Below are 6,000 nucleotides of genomic sequence, written 5' to 3'. Positions count from 1 at the left end.
GTGAGGGGAGCAGGGGAAGAGAGTGTGTGTGTGTGTGTGTGTGTGTGTGTGTGTGTGTGTGTGTGTGGTGGGGAGCAGATCTTGCTGAAGGTCAAGTGCTCACTTATGCATATTCAAAGCAGCCACCCATCGATCTGTACTTAATTGTTTTCCTGGGGTTGGGGAAGGAAGTGCTGGGGGTATCGATCTACTCAGGCCCCCAGCACTCCATTGTCCCCCTCTGTCCCCTGGCCGCCACCCACCTCCACGGTGGGGGGGGGCAGGGCACACGTCAGGCCAGGGACAGCACCTTCTCTTACATCCCTTACAGGCTCGATGACCAGATGTCACAGATGAGGAAACTGAGGCCAAGAAGAGACTTATAAGGGTTAGAATGCTATTAAGTGGCCCAACAGGGATTTAATTCCTGTTCAGCCTACTAGCAAGTCCCAGGCTTCTACCAGTGGGCTTGCGAGGCTAGCTGACTCTTCAAACATTGCCCATCTCCTCACCTTAGAAGTCCCCAAACACCAGGCTGTCCTCCCAGTGGCAGGAAGGTGACAGTGTGTGGGACAGTGGTCAGTGGGAATGAAGCTTGGGTGAGTTTCCAGAAATTGGATGGTGAGTCCACTGGTGGAACTAAGGTGACTGCTAGCCATGGTCAGGCAGGCACTGCAGAGCCCCCGCCCACCACTGGGCCCAGGAGGTCTCCATCCCACTATAGACTGCCTCCCAGTGGAAGAGTATCCAGCACGGGGTCAAAAACAGAAGACAGGAGGCTGGACACACAGGCTGTGCCAGGACCAAGGGGCTGGGCAGCGGTCTAGTACCCTTCCTTCCCAGCTGCAGGAACCAAGCCTCAGCCCCTTGGGCACTGGGAGGCTAGGAGCCAGTATACTTCAACCTCAGCCCCCTCCAAAGCCACTTTCCTTGACCACAGAGGTACCAGCCACAGCCCAACTTCCCAGCCAACCCTCCCACCCTTCCCCAGGCCACAGCTGTACCCACAAATCGGGGGCTGAGCGTGAGGCTCAAGGACAGGGGAGAGGACGCTGGCTTGGAGCCAGGGCAGAGCTGGGACACAGGCAGCAAGGAGAACAGCCAGTGGGCGGTGCACAGCTGGAGGAGCTGCTGAGCGTGGTCAGGGCCGCGGCTGGAGCGCAGTGGGCCAGAGAGCAGTGGCGGGCTGGCTTTCAAGTACTTTAAAATCACTTACAAAGGGCGGATTAAATGATCAAAAATTCCATTTAATAGGACAAATAAAGAAATAACAATCTACTCTATCAGCCTGGAGAAGGCGAGCTGGATGGGTTTTTTTCCCCTCTAAAAAGGAAAAAAGGGAAGGAAGGGGGAAAAAAAGAAGGATAATGTGTGTTTACTCAAGCAAAGAAAAAAATATTTAAGTGATGTCGGGGAGAAGATTGCAGTAACTAGTGAAGAATAACATCGTCTACTTTGCTGTCAAATCACACCCGAATTTCAGTAATAGATTCTCGGCTGACACTCAATTCAATTCGAAGGTGATCCTGCTTTATCCCAGCCCATCAAATATTAAACACTTGCATTAGCAGGTGCTGCCGCTTCCCGGCTTAAAGCGGCGGGCGGGCGGCAGGGCTGCGGAGGCCCCTCTGCTCTGCTTGCGGCTCGGGGACAGGGCAGCTCAGCGTTATCTGCACGTCATCCTGAGTCTTATCGCAGCTAAGCGGGAAGACCACTTCAGATAACATTAGGCGCTTGCCCTGATGCGTCACCATGATTAGATTATTATTATAATTATGACCCCCCAAGATCTTCTGCAGATGGGGATGTGCGGAAGCGGGGTGGAGGGCAGCAGAGCCCAGGAGGGCCAGACTGGGCCTGGCTGGTCCAGGGCAAGCCGAGACCCACGGGGGGAAAACAGGGGTACCAGGCAAGGCGGTAGCCCAGTCCCGCCTGACGAATGCCTTTCAGGAAGGGCAGTCTAGCTTGTCAGAGCCGGGGTGAGATGAATTGGCGTCTCCACCACGGCCGCACAGTTTCGTATTCCCAGATAAGGCGTGATAACCAATTGCTGCGGTGACATGGCCTCATCCAGCACTTCCTCAGGGGGGCACAGGCGGCGGGAGGGGCAGGCACGTGCACATGGGTCTGCCAAGCTCCTAATAAGAGGGGTTTAATTTTTACAAATGCTGCTTCCAGCGGGGCCTTCACATACCAGCCAAAGTCCAAAATGATATTAAAAACGGTTAATTAAAACTGCTCTCCTTCAGCCTGGGCTCCCACACTGCTGCCCCTGCTGAGAACCCTGGCATATCTCCTCCAGGTACTGCCATGCACCTCTGCAGAGCTGAACCTTCAGAAGTGACCACCTGCCTCGTGGAACCCCCCCTAGGCACAGTACCAGGGCACAGCCCCACAAGCTCCCCTCAACTCCTGCCATCCCAGGTACCCCTCAGGCACAGCCAGCAGAGAGCCACCCAGAGAACACAGGGTCCTTTCACAATCTGTGCTCCTATCAATGTGTGGTCTGGATCTTGCACCTGCTGCCCCTGTGAGCCTGTACCCACATGCCCACCACCCCCAGCACTCCTAAAGTCCTTCCCCTACTCCCCCCAACCCCAGATATATACACCATCGAGCACGAGTACACACACCCACCAAACTCTCCCTCAGATGACTCAGCCCATCCTTCTATTCCCTACTCCTTTCAGGCATCCTCCCTAAGAGATTACATCCATCTGTGAATCTCAGCAGAGCCTTCCCAGGAGTCCAGCCCAGGGCAAGGTGAGGTGGGCTCTATCTCAGAGAGTCTGGCTGAGAAGTCAAGGCTGGGACCAGAGAGCCATCAGAGCAGGAGGACTGGGGAGGCTGTCCCTTGTGGGTTGCCCACAAGCACAATGGAGAAAGACAGGCCCATGAGGGGTTGGAGATGGCTAAGAGAGCTTCCTGGAGGAAGTGGTACTGGAGGCACCAGGAAGAAGACACAGCAAGGACAAAGGAGAATGACAGGAGCAAGCTTGATGAGAACAGGCAAAGGCTGGGGTGTGGCTGGGGCAGCCAACATGGGTGGAAGGAGAAAATATCTTGAGGGTTGCCTCCCAGCTCTGTGCAACACTGGCCATTGTCATCAGTCAAGGGGCCCTAATATTGTCTACCCCCTTTCTCCCACCTACTTCCTATCCCCACTCCCTCCCTCTCTTCTGCCAGCCTTTGGGGTGTGGGGTAAGGCACTCAAAAGCTTTTTGACCCTGCTCAGTGTTGGGCAGAAATTTAAGAGCTAAAGCCTGTGCCTGGGCCCCTTTCCCATGCTGGTTCCAAATTCTCTGGGTGCCACTTCTCTAGCTGCACCTTTCCCAGCTACCAGGGCCCAACGTGCCCATCTGTGGCTTCCCGGCCAGAGGGTGGGGCAGGTGGAAGGATGACGGAGGAGTCCTATCCAGGGCAGGTAGAGGCGGGGTGAAAGATGCTGGGCCTCCCAAACCACCCACCCCAGCCCTGTGCCAGGCAGGAACGCACACTTTCCTTCCCCTGGGCTGCTGTAATTTCCATGCGCAGGGAAGCAGGTGCCGAGCTGTTCCCGGCTGGCTCTCCCCTCTCGCGGCTCTGCCCGCCTTGGCTGCTGCCCCATTAGCTTAGTGGCCAGCCATCTGCGACGGGCCTGCCGCGCAGCCCTGCTGTAGGCGCGGCGGGTGGCCCCCTGTGTAACAGGGAGCTTTGCCATTAGCGCCTTTAATATTCTGACACCTCAGCACAGCCTGCTATTACATGCAAACGCTGATCGCCCTGTGAAATTACATTGCTGGGCCCGCGAAATGGAATCGTGTATAATCAGCCTCCTCCATGCACTGTCAGTCCCATCACAAACACTGCGCCCGGCGGCTTACGGGGGCTTAGCAGCTGCGACAAGTGTATTGGGTTTAATAGATGAAGTAGCCCTCATCGGCAGCAGCATCAGATCCTTCAAAGAGGAAAGAAGAGGCATCGACAGCTGCTAGGGTGTCTCTGCCCACCCATTTGCTACCTTACCAGGGCCCTGAGAGTTGGGCTGACACAGAGTGGGCAGGGGCAGTGGCTGGGTCTAGAACCCAGCTCAGACCGCAAAGAGAAGCACAAACTGCTCTGCGACTTCCAGAAAACCCAGAGCCTGCAAGCTGGCAGCAGCACATCTGACCCATCCATCCTCCCCACGAGGTCACCCTGTGGGCCTAAGGCTGAAGGACCATTTCCCAAGAGGCGGAACCAAATCAAATCACCTGGCTTTCCCATAAACACCCAACAGGCAAAGATACAGAGGTGATACTCTGGAGGATGGGGGGAGAGAGAGTCTGACAGACATAACTACTACCTAACCTTTTCTTTAACTGGCCAACACATTTACAGTTGGTGAACCAAGTACCATGGCAACAAAGATACATGAGGATGGTGTTCCCAGCAGCCCAGGCCTCATGGAAAGGCAGTGTGTTCAGGCTCAGGCGTTGGTTCCCAATTCTGCCAATTATTAGCACCATAACTTTGGATGAGTTATTAAACCTCTCTGAGCCTCAACTTCCTGTACTGTAAGATGGGATAATAGTTCTTTCTCCCCGGTATACCTGAGGTCACTCAGGAACACCCACTCCCACTGCCACCTGCCACCTCCAAATATTCTTGGTGCCATCACCCAAAATGCAGATTGCCTTTGAGAATGCTGGTCCCTCTCCCTTTTCCAGGTTCAGTTTAACACCGATCATGGCAGACTGTATTTTCCAGTGACTGTCATAACATTATCTTCCATCTCACATATGCTCCTCCTGCAATATGACTCTGATAAACCTGCCATCAAGAGGGGGAGTCTAGGGCTTCCCTAGTGGCGCAGTGGTTAAGAATCCGCCTGCCAATGCAGGGGACACGGGTTCGAGCCCTGGTCTGGGAAGATCCCACATGCCGTGGAGCAACTAAGCCCGTGCGCCACAACTACTGAGCCTGTGCTCTAGAGCCCACGAGCCACAACTACTGAGTCCATGTGCCACAACTACTGAAGCCCGTGTACCTAGAGCCCACGCTCCACAACAAGAGAAGCCACTGCAATGAGAAGCCCGCGCACCACAACAAAGACCCAATGCAACCAAAAATAAGTAATAAATTAATTAATTTTAAAAAATCATAAAAAGGAAGGGGGGAGTCTATACCTCTCCCTTTGAAATGGGGTGGGCTTTTTTTTTTTTTTTTTTACTATTTCAACCAAAATAGTAATGCAGAAGTAATGCTATGTGATTTCAAGGCTATTTCAGAAATGCGGAGGAAGCTTCCTCCTCACTCGATGGAACATTTTCCCTGGAGCCCTGAGCTGCTTGTAAGTGGTAAGACTGCTGCAAGGCAGCCATGCTGGGAGGAAGCCCAAACTAGGCCACAAGGAGAGACCACATGGAGAAGCCATGAGACTAGGTGAAGAAAGAGAGATGCCCAGCCAGCCCCCAGCTGCTCCACCCACACACTGTGCCAGCTCCAGTCACTGACCACAAATACATGAGAGAACCTGGGCCAGAACTACCTAACTGAGCCTTTCCTGAATTCCTGACTCATAGAAACCATGAGAGATAATAAAACAGCCGTCGTCGTTTTAAGTCACTAAGTTTTGGGTGATAAGTTATGCAGCAGTTCTGGAAAACTAATGCCTACTCACTTCTGGATATATTGTGTCAATACTTTCAACTTCCTCTTTCTGGCTGCTTCTAGACAATTCTTCCTCTCCCTCTGGGACCTCATTCTAAATCATCATCACTCTGGGTAACTTCAGTATCTACAGGATAAACCCACTCATGAATCTAGCCTCTTGATTTCTCAGCTCCCTGTGCTCTAATGACCTTCTCCTCTACCAATTTCAGCCATCTCTCCCTGGGGCCACACCCGGGGCCTTATTACCCAGCACTGCTCTCCTTCTGGAATCATACAATGACAGATTCCACTCTGATCGCAGCCTCTGTCCTTCCAGCTTTTGAACCCTCTCTCCCTCTACTCTTGCTTTTTTTCCTCATCTGTCAATCCCCTTCTAGCCCTTTTCTA

The 6,000-nt window shown here is 53.4% G+C and overlaps 1 protein-coding gene across 7 annotated transcripts in view; it reads right to left on the bottom strand.

The window, feature by feature from the left end:
* ERI3 (ERI1 exoribonuclease family member 3) overlaps window positions 1-6,000 on the bottom strand; it is a 129,689-nt gene that overhangs the window by 26,179 nt on the left and 97,510 nt on the right. The gene's annotated exons all lie outside the window — the stretch shown is intronic.

This window comes from Neophocaena asiaeorientalis, unplaced genomic scaffold (assembly GCF_003031525.2).
Source record: "Neophocaena asiaeorientalis asiaeorientalis breed wild unplaced genomic scaffold, Neophocaena_asiaeorientalis_V1.1 scaffold761, whole genome shotgun sequence".
NCBI lineage: Eukaryota > Metazoa > Chordata > Mammalia > Artiodactyla > Phocoenidae > Neophocaena > Neophocaena asiaeorientalis.
Note: the sequence above shows the minus strand (reverse complement) of the source record. Positions and strands in the feature narration are given on the sequence as shown.